The following is a 22,674-nucleotide window of genomic DNA, read 5'->3' as shown; positions in this document are numbered from 1 at the left end:
TTGGTGGTCTACCGAAGATCACCTCATACGGGGATAGCCCTGTTCGAGAATGTGCTACCATTCTCATGTAAAAGAGCGCAACTGGTAAGGCTACTATCCAATCGACACCTTTTTCTCTACATACTTTGGACAATCTAATTTTCAGAGTTTGATTATGACGTTCCACGAGACCTGCTGCCTCGGGATGCCGGACACAGTGAAATTTCCATTGATAGCCTAACAAGAGTGAAATGTGTTTCATTAGCTCGGATGAGAATGGCTGGCCGTTATCTGAGTACACAACACGTGGCAAGCCATACCGTGGGAAGAATTCTCGAACTAACTGTTTGGCAGTAGTCGGGGCAGTGTAATCTGAGACGGGATATGCCTCTGTCCAACGGGAAAGAGCGCATACAACTACGAGAACATATTTGAATCCTCAACAACGTTCCATCTGGATATAATCCATCTGGAGGACTTCAAAAGGGTGATCGGGAGGTTGGAATCCACCTCGTTCTACAGGAATGCTTTTACCTGGGTTGAACTGACAACAAATCATGCAAGTACGCACTTTCTGTTTGGCTGCTGCTCGTAAGTGTTTATTAAACCAAATGTTTTGAATACTGTCTAACATAGCTTTTTCTCCTAGGTGCGCTGGACTATGTATTGTGTTAATGATGACTTGAACCATGGAGTCGGGGAGAAACCATATAGATTTTCCCTTCGTCATCCATCCCTGATCCGTTTGGATCCCTCCTAATTCAGTCCATTTCTTGATTTCTTCTGGTGTAGCATGTGTCTGTATGTCAATTACATCAAGGGCGGGATCCTTAACTATCATGCAATGTGTTAGTATCGGAACTATTGTTTTTGTCGTGTCAGTTGTATGAGTCTGATTCTGAGCAGTCTGTTTAGCTGTTCTGTCAGCTAGGTCGTTACCCTGAGAAATGATATCGGTGACTTTTGTATGGGCTTTGCATTTCATAATAGATATTGCAGTCGGTAGATGTATTGCATCTAGTAGAGCTTGAATGAGGGGACCGTGTTGAATGTTAGCACCATGGGAAGTTAAATAACCTCTCTCTTGCCAAAGGACTCCGAAGTCGTGTACAACTCCGAATGCATAACGTGAATCCGTGTATATGTTAACTTTCTTATGTTTGGCTTGAATACAGGCTTGTGTCAGAGCGATGAGCTCTGCTGCTTGACCTGACAAAGTGTTAATACAATTTGTTTCAATGACTTCAGTGTCTGTTGTGACTGCATAAGCGGCCACTAACTCTCCTGTACTTGTTCTCATGCATGAACCATCTACATACAATGTCAGGTCTGGATCTAGTAATGGAATATCTGTCAAGTCTTGTCTGGGTTTCGTCGTGATAGTAATGACTTCAATACAATCATGTGCTAATGGGTCTGTTCCACTTACTGGCAAAAGTGTGGCAGGATTTAATGTACTACAACGTCTGATTTCTATGTGTGGCTGGAACAGCGTCAATTCATAACCCGTCAGTCTTGCTATAGTCAAGTGTTGTGTTTGTGTTCGGTTCAAGAGAACCTCTACTGCGTGTGGTACTTGTACTGTCAATTGATGTCCTAATACTATGGCATCGCTTTGTCTGATTGCTAAAGCTGTCGCTGCCACTGATTTCAGGCACGCAGGAAGAGCCTGAGCTACGGGATCTAATGTGCTAGAAAAATAAGCACATGGTTTGTGTGATCCTGCTTGTTCCTGAGTGAGTACTGACAAGGCAGTACCTTCACGTTCTGTAACGAAAAGTGTAAAAGGCTTACTATAACATGGTGTCGCTAAAACAGGTGCTTGACATAAGGCTTTCTTTAAGTCTTCAAAAGCTTGTGTATGTTCTTGGGTCCAAGGGAGGACAGTCGATGTCGCTGCCTCCTGGGTTGTCAACTGAATGAGTGGTTTTGCCAGAAATGCGTATTGGGGAATCCACTGTCTACAGTATGAAGTGAGGCCTATGAAGGCCCGTACCTCCTTTTGTGTCTTGGGTGGTGGCATGTTAACAATTAACTGGATGCGTTCAGGTGTGAGCTGTCTTCCCCCCTTGGACAGCAAGTGCCCAAGGTACACAACTTGCTGGACACAGAATTGCAGCTTAGAAGGGGACACTTTGTGCCCCTTGTCGGCCAGAAACTGTAAAACCGTCAGTGATGCTTTTTCACATTCATATTCGCTTCGGGCGGTGATCAGCAGATCATCGACATACTGAAGCAGGGCAGTGTTAACAGGCATGTGGATACTGTCAAGTTGTCTTTTCAGTGCTTGACTATAGATGCTGGGGCTTTCTGTGAATCCTTGAGGTGCGCGTGCGAATTTAAAGCTTCGTCCGTTTAAACTAAATCCGAACAAATATTGGCTTTCCGGATCGATTGGGACGCTAAAGAAGGCGTTCTTGAGGTCAATTACAGTAAAGAACGTGGCTTCTGAATCAATGGCTGTTAGTAATGAAGAGATATCTGGGACCACGGGATATTGTGGTACAATGCATTTATTTAATTCGCGTAGATCAATAACTAATCGATAAACTGGAGGTGCTTTTTGGTCAGTTCGTTTAAGAATCGGAATTATCGGGGAATTACATACATTGGAGTCGGTTTCCACGACCACTCCTTGGACAATAAGCTCGTCAATGATTTGCAGCAAAGCCACTACAGCATCTGGGGGTAACTTGTATTGTCGTATTCGTGGTAATACTACTCCTGTTTTAAGTGTGACTCGATATGGTGTAATGTGCATACAACCAACATCAGTGGGGCCTTGTGCCCATAAATGTGTCGGTAAATTCTGTAACCGGTGATCCATGTCTCTGGACATGTAGTGACCTTTAAAGTCACGTAAAAATAATCGTACTCCTTCCGGAGAACAACATATTATAGCTCCTAGAGCTTTCAGTGTTTTTATACCTAACAAGTTTTCTGGACAGGATTTAGTAAGCAATAAATCTGTAGTTCGTGTCAATGGACCAACCGTAAGTGGAAGAGGTAGTGATACTTCATTAATAATAGGCTTTCCTGAGAATCCAAGGGAAATATTCTGTGAGCCTGAGAGGGGTGCCCCTGGAACTTCGCTGTGACTTATAGTTGTTCTGCTTGCCCCTGTATCAACTAGAAATTTTCTGTCTTTCCCTAATACTTGACTATGTACATAAGGACCTTCCTGATCTACAGGAACCTCAATAAGGGGTAAGCCAACCTCCCTCTCTAGGCTGTTTCATGTGTATCGCTGATAATCGGGATAGTCAGTTTGTGCATACTGGTACATCTGTTGTGTCGCTGCTTGTGTTGCAGCAATAGGGTGCGCCTGTGAAGTTGCTACGGTCTGTTGTGGAGCTGGCATAGGCTGTACATTCTGGGGTACTTGTGGTTGGATCTGATCCTGTCTAGGTGGACGTGGTCTCTCCTGAGTTTTACCAGTAGAGATATTATGTTTCAGAACTGCACAATCGTGTATATAATGACCTGGCTTTTTACAATAGTTGCATGTCCCTTTAACAGGAATCGCTGAGTTACTGGACAGTGTCGCACCCTTTTTATGGCTGTCAGCTGGAACTGACTGGGCAACGAGCATTTTCATTTTCGTGTCTTTCATACGTCTTTGTTCGTGTTCTTGTTCTTCTCTAATTCTATTGTGGTGATATTGTAACATTTGTAACATCTGTGACGGGGTGTTACCTTGCCAGGTACTCTCGAATTTCAATACTCTATTCTTAACTTGGGGCAGGGAATTTTCAACTAATTTTGTCACAAACAGATGTGGATACGACTCGCTATTTGCTTTTATACCACTATTAATACCAAAACATTTTTCAAATCGAGAATAAAAATCACTAGTGTCTTCATCTTGTTTTTGTTTACAGGCTGAAATTGCACCCCAATCTTCCTTTTTCGTAGTTAACAAACGTGGCAGTACTTGCACTAGTAATCCTGGTAGTGCTGTAGTCTTTTCCCCGAGCCCTGATCCTGCAGCTCGGGCCTTTTCTTCGTTTTCTAACGCTGTCCAATCTATCTTTTGGTCTCCCACCTCCCATTCCTTTTCCTTGAGTTTCTCGTAAATACCGGCAGGCATTAATACTTTTAATATTTTCATAATGTCAGGGTAGGTATACTCTCCCATGAGTAACATGTCTTTTATCTCACGGTGGAAACCTGCTGGATCTTTGTCATGGCTGGGTACTACTTTCTTCATTTCTAATAATTCAATTTTAGTTATGGGCGTGTACACAAACACGCGTTTAAAATTATTGTCATCTCCTTTAATTGGGTGCACTTCGCGTAAGGGATTCTGTCTATCTATGTGATACATTTTTCTTCCCATAGTGGGAACTGGAACATGTTCTGGGTATACGAAAACAATGTACTGGTTCCGATATTCTAGAATTTCTTTAATTAAATCAGTACCTGAACCTCTCCATTTATTCGTGAGTAATTCTATCAATATGTCAGGTAGGGGACCAGGATCGGAGTGTTGGCTTTTATATAATATAAGGAGGTGTTGAATCATGTATATACCAGCTAATCGCTGTTCGCTTGGTGTAAGATTCAAAAACGTGTGTGCTAGCGCATCATCACTGTATTTTTCAGAACTGTCAGCCCATTGTACTGCTGACCTGGCTAATTCTTGTTCATCCATAGAATCGAGCATATGATACCCCCTTCGGTCTCGGAGTAATTTATCAGCAGCCTGGAATAGGTGTTCAGGAGACCTTGTATTTAACATAGGAGCTTGGAAATTTCTGTTACATTCTGGGCGTATCGGATATATTGGATCATTAAAGCATCTGGTATTATTAAAAGATCTTCCCTTACCTACATAAGCCATCGTTTCTAATTGTCCTGTGGGCATTTCTGGTTCTTCCTCCTCCTCTCCCTCTGATTCAGTTTTGTCTGCCTCTAATCTTTCTTCATGCATCCGTTCTACTTCTTTGCGGATCTTTCGGCACATAACTACTATACACGTCTGTTTATCATGTTTCCCTTCTGATATATTCTGGCCCCATCTGGTAAGTACTTGCATTTCATCCTTATCTACCCCAGGCCGATCTCTGTTTCTGATTACGCAGTTTATGAAGAAGCGTAACAGTTGTCTCTGTATATCCACTTTCTGGTATTCCATGGCTTCGTCAATACTTTCAGGGCCTCGCCCTGATTGGACAAAGTGATATATATTGTCTAAACGTGCAATCATTCCTGGTAGCGTCGTTAAATACATTGAAGCTCGTCGTATACGTAGTGATGACAGCAGCATTCTGTCATTTTTACCGGGCACTGGATCATATCTACAATCCACTAGATGTTCCTTGAACATGTCGGAAGTTGCTAGTTGGGGTGTACGTTGGTATGCTAAATCTCTGAAAGATAATTTATTTCCTCGCGGTGGCGTGGCAAAAATTTCTGTAGTACCTCCTGTAGCACCGTCTGAGGTGCTGGGCACGAAAGGATTTGTTGGATGAAAGGTAGAAACTGCAGATGCAGGAAAAGCGGTAGAAACAGATGGGCCTATTGGAATGTGCGTAGGAGTTTGTTGTTGCGGAGGTATAGGCGGATGATCTTGGCGTTGAGCCCCATCGACAGGCGGTGTGTGTGGCGGAGCATTAACATATTCGGGAGCTACATCGTCTAAGTAGGAGGAAAGGAAAATATCTTTAGCGGTCTTGGGATGTGCTTTAATCGGGAGTAATGGAGGTGTCAGGTCTTTCGGTATTTCCGGGGTAGCCTTAGGTAAACCCTCGGCCAGAAGAGGATACATACCATTCATAAGAGTGTTTCTTTGTCTGTCTACTTGTTCTGTTTTTACTCGGGTACCTTCCTCAATTAATATACTTTCTCGGGCTTTATTTGAATTCTCCCTACTTTTCTCTTCTTGTCTGAGCGCTTTCTCTGTGCGCCTATGCGATTCTTTACGCCATAATTCAATGGCATCTTTCTGTGACTGTCTGGCTTTCTTTTTCCATAATACTTCTTCTACTCTCATGATGCAATCGGCATCCCATGTCCCAGCAGCGGGCCATCTCTGACTCTCTGCTAAAACCTTGGTGTAGTCTACCCATAAATCAAGATATAATACGGCATCTAGGCCATGCTTATGGTACATAAAGTACCCTGGAGTGTCCCTAGGTGGAATGGGAACAGCTTCTTCGAGTACCCCCTTTCTAGTTTTGATCTGTCTTAATTTTGAAAAGAGCGGCATCTTTAAACCTTGCTACTTGATTCTTACTCTTAATACCTGGACTTGAACACAATTAATTACGATAAACATAATAATGAACACTCATTCATACCACAATTTTTTAAAACATATTAAAACATTTAACATTTAACATTTAACGAACAATGATTATTAGGAGAAAACCAGTTACTGACATAATACTTAATACTAGATAATACTGGATTATATACAAGACATACTAGATATACTGCTAAACAGTACAGATACACTGCTGAAACAGTGCAGACCGGATCTGTGTACCCAAACCCGTCTTGACCGGCACAAACTAATGTGCACGTCTAAATGCCTCCCCGGCAACGGTACTCACCGGGTAGCACGGAACGGAAGGCCTCAGAACTGAACTGGACTGGACCGGACTGGACTCGACTCGACTTGGAACTTCGGAACCTGGTGGGCCTCTGTATACCTCGGATCTTGCTCTCTCAGCTAGGCTCTGGTCGGGATACTTCGCACTTCTCACCGCCTCGTCTGGGTGTTGATCGCAGCCTCAGTCACCCCCGCTTGGCCGGAGGGAGATACAGGAAATCCTGCGGGTACGCGTAGTTGTCCGTCCAGCTGTGGCAGGAGACCGGGCCTGCAACGCACCTCCGGCGCGTGAGATGGGAAAGTGTCCCTATTCGGGCGCCAATTTATGTGGTAAATATTTTAATTACCTGTACTATTTTTGATGCGGTAAAATACAATAAGAATAACTCAGTAAAATAAGAGGCAGAATCCGTGGTATTAGAGGTTCTAAAAGGACTTTATTCCTTACAAAGGAATTATGGTTCGAACCATGGCAATCAAATTCCATCACCACGAAGGTTCAGGAAGGATAGGCAATACATTATTGACAAGTAACAATATATATATGAAACGCATTTACATTAAGACAGATGCAGGAGGCGTAACAGCTGATAATACAGATAAGAATACACATACGTAATGAAAAGAGGCGTAAATATAGGCGTATACTAGAAACGTCACTAAACATGATGTCACAGGTGGGTGGATCCATAAGAGAATCCTGCAGTGTCAGCAGAAATACTTGGCAGAGATGCGCACGCAGCCGCATGACGTGTGATTGACGTGCAACTAGAGGGTGAAGGAGACTTGACATTTAGCCCTACGTGAGGAGACAGAAGTCTGGGAGGTCAGGTCAACCTAATCCCAAATCATATCTAATATCTTGTGTTTAAGGAACTGTATTATCCAAAAGGAAAGGTCTCTCGGGCAGAATCTATTCTATACTGACTGTTAGTGCGTGTACAAGCGTCTAAGTGTCTACGTGAGATGCGAGGGGGCAGGAATCTTCCATGGTAACAGGGGCTATGAATTACTTGCATGAAGACTGTGAGGCCGGGCCCTTCGCTCGGTAGCTGGAAGGATGTTTACCTAAACTACTGGACAGGAATGCATTGGATGAGGAGCGGAGCAGATAACTTGAAGGTGAAATACAGTTTTTGGCAGGCAACAGGCCGAGTCAGGCACCGTTAGCCGCGCAGGGAGTAGGACAAAGTTCATGGATACAGATGCAGACTCAGGCTGGAGCTTTCAGAAGCAAAAGGCAGGAAAAGACTTGATGACAGGATTCAGGGCCTACTCGCCTGAACTGTAAAACGTGGAAGGTGAACCACATAAAGTCGGTGGCCTTTCATACTTAGGAACGGAATATCCGACCCATTCATGGCGGATCTGAGAGAGGATATGTTGACGTTGGACGCACATGTATTTGCGTCTTCATAGCTGGAACTGGAGGGAACATACATGTACTTGTAGCGTGTACATGGAGCCGTTGGGGTCTAAGATAGGGGACACAACTGATCATAAAATTCATATTTCCTCAAGTTGCCACTGGGGACCCCCCCTCTCCCAGGTATCCTCCTCTCCCTCAGACCACATCCTACTCTCTTTCTGTGCATTCAGACCGTATGTCCCTGGCTAGGATCTGATAATGAGTTGGTACACTTTTGTCGCTATTTGTGAAGGGGTATGACACTGTGGTCAGACTTCGCAAATCGAAAAAATCGGATAAACAGGGATGCAAACACAAAAACAGGAAAAGCCTGGCGCTTTGACCAAAAACTTTGCCGAAGACTGCGGGTGATGCAGATGAACTTGGGACTGCAGCCGTAATTCTGGGATGCCTGATTACCCTGGTGAACCCTTTAACTGACTGGACACCATGCGGACACCTTGCAGCTTATTGGTTCTTTGTGCTTGTTCTGTGGAGTTTGTAGATTTTCTTTTACCCATCCAAGATGTACCGGAATTCTGGCTCCCACCACTGAGAACAGCTTTGCTTTAGAATAGGAAGGGGCCTCCTTTGGGTGGAAACTTCTAGATTTTTTGGAGGTGCGGTTGGAACTCCATGCCATGAAGGAAACATGGGTCACATCCCAGATGTCCTAGAATGGTGTCCTTTTGACCTGATTATTGGTGCCCGTTCCAATTGACTTTGGACAACAATGTCTGATTTTTGAGTACATCATCTGGGAGCCGCCCCTCCCCTTCGTCATAGTGCCCTACCCCTGGCATGTGGCCAGCCATCCCCACCCTGTGGCATCAGCAGCTGAGTGGGGCCTTTGGTCCCGCAGGTGCCCTAGATGGCGAACTTTAGTGAGGATTCCCGGTCTGCAGAGCTCATACAGCAGCCATGAATTCTTGAACGCAAATAAAAGTTCCTTGTTGGCTCATTGGTCTTTCTTTAGTTTGTTACAATTTCTTGGGGAAGAGGATGAATGTGTGCTATTTATTATTTTTTATGCCGGGGGTTTATCTTTACTGCGCATTTTGATTCAGTGATTGTGCAAAGGCATTACCTCCCCAGACATTTACCCCTCCCTCCCAAGGTTATGGCCCTAGTTCCTGTTGGGCTGAGTTCCATGTCTGCGGTTGCTGCTGCAACATGTTTGTCCAACTTCCTGATCCCTGCCGTGGGGTGCGGTGGCTGGCAGGCCACACTGAGGCTGAGTGTGGGGTGCATTCTGATTCCCCTGCGCTTGATTTTGTTGGTGAACATATGTAGGGTTTTATGGCGACTGGCCCCGGCCCATCGATCTCTGCTCATGGCATGCCTTTAACCGGCATCTGTTTGCCAGATGGCCCATCTTGTGGCAATAGGAGCACTCCCTAGGGCCTGATTTCTGCCAACCTCCCTGGCCTCTACTGCCATAGTTGGGCTGAAACCCTCTGGGGTTGAGCATTGGTGCTCTCTTTAAGACAGGGACCATTTGCACGCTCATTGCCAATGAGGCCCCCTCAAGGCAGTCTTTTTCAATTTTTGTTGGACCGATTTAACAGTGTCTCTCTGCGCCTGATCTTGTGTAGGGATCATCCTTGTAGGTCGCTGAGTGGGGAGTACATGTGATTGGCTACCCGTTCCATAGAGGACATTCTTCCCTGCTTGGTCGGTGGGGATATTTTTGTTGATATGGGTTTCTGCCTCTCTTATGTGCAGCACTCTTTACTGTGACTTCTCACTTGGCCAAAGTATTCAGCAGTGGAGAGGAGTCCTTAGGCATGGCAAGTGCACTGTACAGCACCAGTCAGCCTTGTCTTCACCATCTCCCGGTGCACGGAGGCACTGTGGTGGTGGCATAGGCTGTGCTCAGCGTTCTTAAAGGAGCGTGTGTGGTGCAATCATGACTCTCTTCCTCCTCTAATATTTTATTGGCTATGAAGGTTTTAGCTCTTTGAGCAGTCACAAGTAGAAGACGGTGTGGGTGACATACCCACTGCCTAACAAGTTCGCAAAGATCTGAGAATTTTTTCACGTTCTCCGAGACTGCCTCTGGGAGAGCTGTCTGGTTGACAGGGGATGTCTCCGCTTGTCCACCTGTGATGTGGGTGTGTTTTAATGGCACGGGTCCCAGGGAAGGAGCTCCCGGGGAGGAGCAGGCCATAGATCCGTCATCAGAGAACTGAATGGTCATTTGTTGTTTGGCCATCATGTCTCGTCCTAATAGATTAGTTGGGGATGAGGGAAAATGTAATAGCTGTCCTCTCATGCAATTCATTCCTGTCTTTAGTTCGAGGGGTTTTGTGAAGGGGATCCTTGTCACCGTACCTAAAAACCCTTGCATAACTATAGTGTCTTTTGATAAGGTATGACCTTGTTGCCCCTGTGTCAATTAGAAACCTATGTGTATTCCACCTTAGATTTGTATCGTCTTCGGGGCAACCCTTCACTGTGTGATCCTATGGATATGGCTAACATATCCCATCGTAAGTGTCCACGATGTAATTTTTCGATCAAACCCACAAAAAAAAGATTCCTCCCGTATACTCCGCCTTCCAAAACTCTTAGAGACTCAGCGAATATCACAGTAAAGTTTGTAAGCATGAATTGTCGTTCCCTCTCTAAAAATAAGGCTCATATGTTCGATCTTCTTGTATCGGAGCAGCCGGATGCGGTGTTTCTGACTGAAACATGGCTTCATCCCGGGTCCGGTCCAGATGTGGCCTGTGCCCTCCCTGAGGGTTATGTAATGGTGAGATGTGATAGGAGCTCTGGCAGAGGTGGAGGGATCGCCATAATTTTTAAATCAAATACGGTATGCACCTTGGAAGCTCTTTCCTTTCCCATGTGTGAATCTGCCCTTTTTAAATTAGCAGTCACGTCTCAGTTGACTTTTTCCGGTATATTAATATATCGGCCACCTGACAAATCCACAAGTTGGCTGTCATCTTTGGCAGATCTGGTCGCTCCCTTTGCACTAAAGTCAGCTAATTTTACTATAGTGGGAGACCTAAACTTACATTTGGAAAATACACAGGACAGGTTAATTAGCACTGTCCTGATGGACCTGGAGGCACTGAACATCTTTTTGCATAATCATGACCCTACCCATCAGGCTGGTCACCTCTTGGATCCAATTTTCTCTACTCTTAATTTCGAATGTAAGTCACCCATTCCGTTGGATTGGTCTGACCATTATGCTATCTACTTTAGTCTGCAAATCTTGAGAACCTTGCCAGTTAACGGAGGGGACAATACTAGTTATTACAGAGCATGGTCAAAATTAGACCTTACTGCATTTAATACCACACTATGTGGCATGTGCCCAGACCCTAAACTTCCCCTTTTGCATCTTAATATTGCAGTTACATCTTGGTTGTCCACTGCCATTGATTTGCACCTGCCCCTGCGTTGGAAACGCAGCTTAGGTCATCACCCACCGGCACCATGGTACAATGACGATCTACAAATTGCGAAGTCTGAGTGCAAGCACTTGGAGCGTAGGTGGAGAAAAACGTATAGTCCTCAACGAAAACTTATCTACAAAGCTGCACTTGGTCAGTATCATCTAGCATGTAGGAAAGCAAAATCTACATTTGTAACTAATGAAATTAATAATTCTTCCAACCAGCCTCGTGCACTGTTTTCTATGATAAAAAATTTGGCAGGCTCGAAGACCCTTCCACCGCCACCATCTCTTGATGAATCTCGCTGCAACGAGATCGCTGATTTCTTTACTGCCAAAGTAGAAATGATCCACCATTCCCTCTTAGGCTCGCAGCCTCCCTTTTCTTCTATGCAACATGCAACTTTAGCGTCTGCCTTTGTCCCTTCCGGACCCATTCTATCTACATGGCCCTTGCTAGACCAAAAATCCTTACTTGACTGCTTATCCAAAGTTAAGTCCGGTTCCCCCCTTGATCCGGTTCCGGTAAATATCTTGCGTCAGCTCTCTCAAGATTCTTTGTCTATTATTCAGAATCTGTTAAATGCCTCACTCCAAGAAGCAACAGTTCCTGAAGACTGGAAACAGGCGATGGTGGTCCCTCTTCTTAAAAAACCTACAGCTGACCCCAAAATTTTAGCGAACTATCGTCCTATTTCCCGGCTCCCTATGTTCTCTAAAATTCTTGAGAGACATGTCAATTTCCATCTTTCGTCACATATTGAATCCTCAGGATTTCTTCATCACTCTCAATCGGGCTTCCGTTCTCACTTTTCAACTGAGACTACTCTATTGGGAGTGATTGAGAACTTGCGTTTGTTACTTGACCGAGGAGAGACGGCGGCGCTTATCCTCTTGGACTTAAGCGCCGCGTTTGATACCGTGTTGCACCCCATTCTTTTGAAGGCACTTAGGTCAGCAGGGGTAGTTGGTTCAGCTTGGTCATGGTTGGCTTCTTTTTTGCAACACCGTTCCTTTCAAATTTGTTCGTCCACTGCCTCTTCATCCATCCGCCCATCTGCATATGGAGTTCCCCAGGGGTCCTCACTCAGCCCTCTGTTATTTAACATCTATGTACGTCCTTTGGCTGATATTGTATAGGCCTCTGGCTTAGCTCTCTACTCATATGCAGATGATACCCAGATCATTTTTTCACTCTCAGCTGAAGCGGAAAGCTCTCCCTCCTCGCTTCAGCATGGTCTGGGTAAGGTGGCTGAGTGGATGCAGACGAACCTGCTAAAACTGAACGGTGAAAAAACTGAAGTCTTAATCTTCGGTAAGAATACTCACCTTTGGGGTCCTAGACACTGGCCTCCAATAATGGGCTCTCTTCCCCAGCCTGTGAAGCAGGTGCGGAAACTTGGTTTTATAATGGACGATTCACTCTCTATGCGGCATCAGGTGGTGAGTGTGGCAGCCACTTGTTTCACCATATTGAGGTGGCTACGCAAGATTCTTTGGATGCTCCCTGACAACACCAAGCGTACAGTTGTCCAGGCGTTAAAAACATCACGCCTGGACTATGGAAATGTGCTGTACTTAGGGGGTTGCCAGGCGACACTGCGGAAACTTCAGCTGGTTCAAAATTCTGCAGCTCGTCTCTTGTGTAAAATCCCCCGTAGGACTAGTGTCACCCCTTTTCTTCATGATCTACACTGGCTCCGTATTGACAAGCGCATTGAACACAAGACGCTGTGCATTATGTTCAAGATTAAACATCAGACTGCTCCTGCATACCTGCAATCTCTTGTCCATCCTTATGTCCCTGTCCGCTCGCTTAGATCTGCTTCACAGGGCAATTTTCCCATTCCACGTTTTAGGTTGTCTAGAATGGGAGGTCGATCTTTCTCATGTCTCGCTCCTAAGCTGTGGAACTCACTTCCTCTGTCTTTGAAGTTGGATCCTCATTCCCTGAACTTTCGTAAGAATTTGAAAACCTGGCTATTTCCCCGCAAATAAACTTCAGCCACAGTGATCCCTTTATTGCCTGGTCATCGGTGGCGCCGGGAGACCAGATTGTGGGTAGCTGCGCGCCTAATAAATTAAGAAATAATAATAATAATAATATGGTGTATTGTTCATGAGTACTGCGACCACGGGCTCCGCTTTAGGTCGGCCCATGGTTACCAGTACGAGGCGCGTGTGGCGTTTTCTACTTTGGCCATTGGTTCCTGATTTACCCCCTTGGTTAACTGGGCAAATCCTGTAGCCTCACTCTCGCCTCGGTTCCCGGGGAACTGGGGCTCCCTTTTTCACCCCCACTTGCTGACTAGACCACCACAAATCTCCCAGTCACTCGTGTGCATTCATTCAAACCTGTGGGAGTGCATGTTCTTTCTGCTGCTGAGGTTCTGTGTGTTGGACGTGGTAGACGAGGGTCGAGCTTATGGAGACTTTGTCAGGAGACTTGGATTGCGCTGGAATTGTCTGGGCATGCTGGCTTGTTAGTTTCTCATGCTTGGGCCTCACCGTTCGTCTTTTGTTGGCGGGCCCACTGGCTCCTACTATTGGTGGATTTGAGTAATCTAATGCGGGGGGAGCTGGCGTACCTGCATATGGTGGGGAAGGCGCTGACGCCTTGCCTGCTATCGGTAGTGTAGGATTATTGATTTGGGCCTCCTCGAAGATGGCTCATAATTGTAATAATGCCTCCCTCCTGTCTATCTTTAGACCTGTGTATTTAGTTTGTATGTATGTTTTCTAGGCCTGGGCAGTAAACTCCGCTCTGCTTGCGTAGTTTGCGGAGTTTTTTTCCACTCTGCACTCTGCATTGAGCCTGGAGTTCCGGAAACTCCATGTAGCAGCGTGGAGCAGAGTTTTTCCTCTCTTGCGGCTCTCCAATGTTAAGTTGGCAAGCGCGAGCGAGGAAATTCCAAAGCTAGATCACCTCCCGGAGAGATTTCTCAAACCTGCCGTTCGCGTTGAGGAAGCTGTCACTCGAATAGAACTTCTACTCGAGCAGCAGAAAGAAGCTGCGCCCTGTTGCATTGTGCATGGTGATTTTACAACACAGGACAAACACCCGGTGCTAAAAATCAGCGCAAGCAATGTGACTTACCTCACTCTGCCACTTGCGGCACTTAGCAGAGTGCAGAGGAGTTTTTTTGTCACTTTGTACAGTTCCACATGGCGGAACTCCGCGAACTCAGCCCAGGCTTAGTGTTTTCGAATGTTCAATCATGTTAGAGTCAAAAGTTTCCTTCTTCGGCTATTGAAATGTGTGTGCCTTAGTGTGTGCATGCCATTCTTGGCAAAACTTGTGAAGTTGGTTTGCATGTGTTTAATGGGGAATCCATGACAAGTCTGGTAGGTTTAGCGGAAAAAACACAACTCTGCTGTATTTTGGATAGTCTTTGCTTAGGTCTAATCATGGGGAAGACTTATGTGGCGCACTCTTATAATTATATACTATGAGCTGAGCGATATCTACAGATGCCTCAAACAATTAAATTAAATTAAATCTGAACATTTCAACAAATACAGATGACAATGCATATGGAGGGTTACAACATAGGTAAACAGTGCAATTGTTCTGAACGATATATCTTTTGGTGTCAAATACAGTCTTGCAAGAACTAACAGTACCCTCATACGAAATATTGAGACATAGACGGAAAATGAAGTGCTTTAAGACAATCTCTGATAACTTTTTGTACAAAATACGGTTTGCAACAAATAACAGCACCATAACAGCACATATACATTACACCCACTCAATAAAAACTGACAGAGAAAAAATGATTGCTTTGTCAAAAAATCTCCTAGCCTGCTGCTAGCGCATGTTATCCTGTAACCAGCGGAAGCTCTGCGCGGTGCATGATACTAAGTGAGCCTGATAGTCTGCCAATATGTGCTCCGGGACAAAGGAAATAGCAATAGTTTGTGAAAAGAAGGGAATAACTAGAAAACCACAGGCCCCTCTTGGCCACACACAAGTTACACATAGTTTCCCAGGTCCAAATCCTTTTACCTAAGTGTCCTAATCACACCCTGTATCACACCCAGGGGCCAAGCGTACCATCTCTGTCACACCAAGAGATTCAAGTTACCAACACCTCTCACTGCCTTCAGATACCAACAGTGTTCGGAAACCCTTTTAGACTAAAGATAAGAGATTGAGGTGTCAACTCCACCCATTCAGGATAGCTTTCTCACAAAAATAGCGTCCTAGGAGCCATAAAGGGCTATCCTACAAATATTCACCATTCCTAGCGTGCTGACTATCGAAAAAATTTGACCTCTGCAGGATCACCTCCTAGGCTGCCTCACGACTACTCAGCAAGGACATATAAAATATGTAATATGCCAGATTCTGTCAGTGGCAGGGTGCTCAGTTTATCGTTTTACCCTTCTCCTTAGTTTATCATACGCCAGATGCTTTAACATTAGGTTCTGATGTAGTCTCTTACCTTACTTAATGGCTGCTTCAGGACGGACTTCCGCCCCGTGGACTCTGAAGAACTTCTAATCAATTGCAGTGTCTGCTCACCTTCCTTGATGCACAAATGTGAATCAATCTGTTTGGGGTCTACTTCCTTTGGCTACAGTCGAATTTGAGGTACCAATCAGCTCCGATGGTGGTCAGTCAAAATGCTGGTTGACCATGAAATACCTCTGAAAAAAAGAAGAGATATGAGGCATTTGGCAAAACAGGAACAGTTTGTTTAATTAAACATTGTGGCCAGGAGATCAGTTACAGGCATAGGGTCGGTGACTGTCTCAACTTACAATCGTTCTGAGCCATTCTTTTATACAGTTCATTGTATGCCATAAAACGGTTACAGCGATCCTTGTATGCTCAGAAATGTAAGTCACTGCCTTTAGAGTCATACATTAATTGTTCAATGTATAATACAAGTGGGCTTTGAACTTGCGGGGACACAATGTGGCCAGTGGGTAATGTGTCCAGATGTCCAGCATGGTGAGCGTGTGATCAATGAGTGTGCGGTGTGTGCTGTGTTCTGATTGGCTATTTGTTGCTGGGAGTTGCAACAAGAACACAGATCCCACTGGAGGGAAATAATGGTGCACAACACATTCCACAACTCCCAGCAGGCACAAAGACTGAAACTCACTTGGGAGGCCCACCTGAGGGCAATTACTTACTAGCATGCAGAGGGGAGAAGAGGGTGTGTTACTGCTTATGTGGACTGTTTGCAAGCCTCTGATGAAAGAGCAGGAGCTCTGAAACGCGTTAGGCTATGAAAATGTTTGGCATGACATGCTGGTTTGAAAGTAAAGTTTCTGATGAAACATCCTTTGTTGAGTGCATCTTCAATTTTTGGACAACACTTTGTAAACATAAATCACGGCAGCCCTGCTGTGAAAGACTGCACCACAAAGAAAAAGGTATTTGGAGCTGGGGGCTATGAACTATTCTAGGCCTGGAAACAGCACAAGGGATCTTTTTTAAACGCAAACCGAATTGACATTCTGAGGCCCACTGGAGGGCAAGAAAATATTTTAAATAAAGTTGCAACAAGAACACAGATCACACTGGAGGGAAATAATGGTGCACAACACATTCCACAACTCCCAGGAGCTCTGAAACACGTCAGGCTCTGAAAATGTTTGGATTGAAATGTTGGTTTGAAAGTTAAGTTTCTGATGAAACATCCTTTGCTGAGTGCATTTTCAAATTTTGGACAACACTTCGAAAACACTTGTACTTGTCTATATGCATATGCACTTACCTTTCAATATTTTGTCCCTCATTATTTTGTCCATGATTTGTGTGCCACAATAGTCTTGTATACAGTATTCTAGAGAATATTCGACATCAAGTTAGCAACTTTTAGACCTGACATCCTAGGTGTAGTATTCCTTCAAACTTTTTACCTTCTCTCCTGTTTGCTGAAATAGTTTTTGTTTTAAGTCAAAATTCTGAAAATGCTACTTTTAGAAAGTTGCAAACACACTTGTTTGCTTTGTTCGCCCTAAGTTGGTAGGGTATGCCCAGACGTGGGTCCCTTGCTCACTTTGCCACTGGATTCAAGCTAGCCTGGCTGATGAGGGCTGTTAGCCCGAAACCGGTCCCAGGATACTTGTTTCCGGTCCAGAGAAGACATGGCTTGGCATTTCGGGCTGGACTGTTCCCATGAGGCACAGGGTCAAGACTGATTTGCATATAGCTGTGTCTGAACTGGGGTGGCAAAGTGAGCTAAAGAATGATGATGGATTCAACCCAGATCTTGACTGGGGGTGAGTGTTTGAAAAGTTTCAGCGCTCCGTCCATTATCTCTTTGTGTTTACTTTTAGAAAGTTGGCATTTTCTTGTACTAAGCATATGTGCCTTCTGCCAATGTCCTGGGTCACATCATGGTGAATGGTTCTGCTGTTAGGGTTTGTATATTGTGTCCAGAAAGTATCATAAAGGGGGGCTTAGGTGTAGACAGGATGGGCCCTCCTGGCAGGTCTACCGGGAGGGGCTATACACTGCCAGATTTACACCGCAAAGGATTTTGCCTCCTGAACACACAAAGGAACCTGACACCAGGCCTGACTTGCTTTTTGGCACCCCCAGACAGTTTGGAGCCTTGACAGGGGAAGAAACATTCAGAAAAAGATGGGGTAAGACAGAGAGTCCCCCCCACAGAAAGGCTGTCACCAGATAAATATATTGGACCTCCAGAACCACCCCTCATCAGAACACTCCTGGACCTCTGAAAGTCACAGAAGAAGGACTGCCCTTCTGCCCCACTGCTTGAAAGGCTACCTTGCTGTCTGAGAGGGAAGATTTGACCCACTTGCCTTGATCCCAAGCTATCCAGATTGACTCCAAGGATCCGTTGGTTAACCTTCTTTGTGAGCTATAGGGACACAACAAGCTTCAGAGGCCTCCCTGTAACTGACCAGTTGACCTTCTGCAACTGGACCTGCATAGACCTGCAACTGGACCTGCCTGAGCCCTGCTGCAGCCCTGATTGCCGCGAGGTGGCCCCCACGTCCTGGACCCTTGGCTGGAGTCAGGGTGTACTCCCCCGGCATAACTGAAGGTATTATAGGAACCAACGAAGGACCTTGCATCTCAACTTCAAATACACAAAGGAACAACTCCCAGTGGGCAAAACGCAGTTCTATACTTGGACTGTGTTCCATTGCGCTAGGCCTGACCTTGTGATTTTGTCCCAACACAGTGGGTGCTATAGTCACTTAAAACTTTTACATTAAATATCTCCTGTTTGACTGATTTAATTTGTGTTTCCTAGTATCATTTAATTTATTAAAATGTACTTGATTTTCCTGTGTTGTGTTTTCACTTTGTCACTGTTTGAGTCCTGCATAACTACTTTACAGTTTGCCTGACTGCTTTTGTGCCAAGCTACCAGAGGGATAAGCACAGGTTAATTTAGTGACTTTTGTGGGTCACCCTTAAGGATTGTGGTTGTTGTCTGAGTGGGGCTTTCCATCCCCCTCAACCAATCACACAATTTCTTAGGGCAACAGTCCACAGTTGTTTTCAGGATGGGGTGCTGCACATCTAGAATTATTAACCAGAACTGAGCGGACTAAAGCAACAATCATTAAAGAGTGATCATAGCTCCACCCATTGAAGTGGCTCTTGAGCAGTAAAGGATTACCCTCTCATGATCATTTCAAATGCACCAGCATAGCACTACCTGCTATTCACAAAATTCCAAAATGGAGTACACCAGCTTGACTACACCAGGGGGTAAAATACTAGAATGGCAGAAAAACATTTCTCCAAAAAACTATCCTTTCCATGGAATAAATATACTAGACTATGGATGTCATTTCTAAAGTCGATATAGATATAGGAAAAATAGGAAAACTTCTCACAGATCGCTACATATTAAGAGTTGCAATACAAATTAATTAAAAATTTTAAATACATGTGATAATAAATGGACATTTAGGGGTAACAACAACATCAGGGTCAGAATATTCTGTTTTCCATGTCTGCCACAACCCTGAACCAGACCTTTGAGTGTGATGGGTCCTGTGAGGGCCCAGATTCTTTAGTAATTAAAAACTGATTTAGAAATGGGGCCCTATAATAATATCCTTACCTTTATGGGGATAAACAACTTATTTATTTCTTAACAATGACCCTAAAAAGCTGAAAGGTAATCCATGTCATGCAGTCCCTGTTTACATTTCAGGGTTTTCTTTATCTTGTTGTGTTTCATTAGTTTTTTTCATGTAACATTCCCTCGAAGTGTGTTCTGTAAACTGATTCGCCTTTAGGTATCTGCGTGAATTCAGATTATGTTTGGATGGGGTGCTCTGGGTCTGAGGCTCAAGGCAGTTCAGGTTTTTCACAATGCCTGTCAGTGGGTCATAAAGGTGTACAGAGTACATTCTCATCCAATTCTTGGCCTCTCTACAGAGCAGTGGTCATGCATGTGTCAACTGCAATTGACAATTTATGTAAAAATGTGATTAACGAACACACCGCTATTGAAAAGAGTGAGAATGAACGTATGACTAAGAATATCAATGAGAATGTAACTGGCTGGGGGGTAACTAAGGAAGTACAAACCGTGCATTGGATTGTAGAATATGGCGCCACAGGAATAGAATGCTTTTGTTAACCCCTTCGGTGCTCATGACGGAATGGTTCCGTCATGACCCACGGTTGAGCTGTGCTCATGACGGAACCATTCCGTCATGACCACGCCCGCGCAAGATTCCGCCAGCACAGCGGCGGAATCTGCGCAGCATCGAAGGGGTTAAAGACACATCATCACAACGTCCCCCTCCTTTTTAATACAAAAGCAGACGCCAAACCAAATGGCATCCTTTTAAATTGGATTGTACCCATGGAAGTTACAAATGCTGTGAGATGTCCTGACGAAGAGGCTAATTCAATACCATGGAATTATAAAACACTGACAGACAACAATCCAAAAATGTTAATTTCACTGACTGACCTGAGGTGTGCGTGTCACTGTATAACTCAATACCATGGCACTGACACTCAATGGTGCAAAAGTGTGAATGTCAATGTTTGTCTCTATCACTTCCCAATCCAAGATGGCAGCTAAATGACCGTTACGTAGCACGCATGGTCTTGACAACTTCTTGATGTCGGCAAACACTGACTTTGGAACAGCAGGTGATCCAGACACATGGAACACTCGCGCCAGTTTAGTTGAAGCGATCCATGAGCTGGAAATCTTTGAGATCTGAAAAGATTGGCAGGCGCAAGATAAAAACAGCCAACAATCCCTGGTTTAGTGTAAAATATTATCAAACCACTAGTTCATATTTGGGGATGAGCTGATATTCTCCAGTCAACATACAGCTAATTGTTTAATACAAATAAAATAATCTACGTACCTTCAGAAAAGATAGTGAAAGAAATCAACCATTGTCGACCGGTGGTGCCACTCACACTAGGTAAAGATAATGCCAGCTGGAAACATGTGTGCCTAATGCAGAGTACAACACTTTTCCTCCAAGTCTGCAATGTAGTGTAGAATTATTTTTACGTTCATGAAACAGCCCCTCTTCTAAAAAAAGATAAAGGGCCTTATATATGAGGCCTTTGCGACACTGTTGCGCTGCCGTTGCGTCACTTTCTGTGATGCACTGGGGACGTAAAAAATGCTTTAAGGTGCGCCCTATTTACAAAGTGATGCATCTAGGCAGGTGTGTCACATTAGAAACCCCCTGCGCTACATTATCTCTGCGTCAGGAATAATGTATGCAGGGTGGGCGTTCCCACGCATCAAAAACCCGTAGAAGTGGCACATTGAAATCTATAAGATTTCACTGTGCCACTTCTACGATGCCATTGCGTGAAAACTTTACGCCTGCCTCATGGCAGGCGTAAGAATGACGCAGTGCCTTTCACATTGGGCTTGCCCCATGTGAAAGGAGCATTGCTGGAGTTGTGTCACGCTTCCGGCACAGCTCCAGCTTTGCGCTGTCAGATACATCAGTAATTCTGAGGTATCTGTCATTCCTTGCAACATGATGCGTCATACAGTAAATATGACAATGGTGGCGCGATGAGGGCGTACTGAGAAGTGTCTCATCGCTGCTTTCTCGCAGCGATGCAACACTTCTCCTAAATGAGGCCCTAATTGTCCAAAGTCCTTTCAACAGTAAATTAATGCTTAAGATACTTGGGTCGTGGTGCCAGCTCATCACCAAATTGTACTGAACAAGCTTCACAAAAGTGGTGTGATGAGAGTGTTGTTTATTCACCCCTGACCCACACAGCACCAGGAACAGAAATTCCTGGAACTTTCCTGACAAATGATCCAACAAAATTCAGTGAGTTACAGGAATCGAATGCTGTAGTTAAAGTTAGTTAAAGACACATCGCCACAAGCAGTCCTGGTATTCAGCAACCCTGGCACTCAGCAGCACCGGCAGTGGGCATCTAATGAAAATCCTTGCACCCATGCACTTATTATTATTTTTTTTTACAAATTAACCACTGGTTTTACATTTATAGAGCGTGAAATCCCTGGAAATTTGGGAGCACAGAGTGATTGATAAAAAAGGTTCTAAAAGTTGGCTATTCGAAATAAAGTTTTAAAACCTAGATATTCCCTACAACCTCCATAGAGCTGTCCTTAAATTAGGAGAACACAAATGTTTATTTTTCTCTTGAAGTAAATTTTTTTCTTAAATTTGTCTAATTGATTAAGGACCCTATAACAATTTATTTCTGTAAAATATCTTCTTTCCTTTGCCATATTTTTTTTTTACATAGCGCTTCATACCACACTTCAGTCATTTCTAAGACCCATTTATACTCTCTTAAGTTACCTTTGAATGATGGAAGGCTGTATTGGCAACATATACAAAAGTGCGCCCTTCAGATCCCCACATGTCAACAATGAATATTTAAGTCTTTGTTCCAGCAAGACATTTAGGGGCATATTTACAACGAGGCGATAATAAATTATCGCCGCTTTAGCGGCCGTTTTCGGCCGTAAAGCGGCGATAATTTTATCGCCTAATTAGCAAGGTCACACTAACGCGTGAAACCTTGCTTTAGCATGGGGATTTCTAACGCCCAGCTTTGCATCTCTAATGAGATGCAAAGTGGGCGTTCCTGACCTGACATGACTGGAGAAATGTCGCTAAGCGACATTTCTCCTATCATGAAGCCCCACGCTATGAAGCATAGCGTCAGGAAAAGTAGCGATAACCCCTGTTATCACTACTTTCCTAACACCTGCTTCAGGACTGATTTAGCCATGATATCCTATGGAAGGTGGATATCATGGCTAAGTTTGTGAGTCCATATCAACAAGCTAACGTGAGATTATCGCTGGGTTTCCAGTGATAATCTCACGT

This window comes from Triturus cristatus, chromosome 9 (genome assembly GCF_964204655.1).
Source record: "Triturus cristatus chromosome 9, aTriCri1.1, whole genome shotgun sequence".
Taxonomy (NCBI): domain Eukaryota; kingdom Metazoa; phylum Chordata; class Amphibia; order Caudata; family Salamandridae; genus Triturus; species Triturus cristatus.
The sequence above is the reverse complement of the archived record's forward strand: the minus strand, read 5'-3'. Positions refer to the sequence as shown.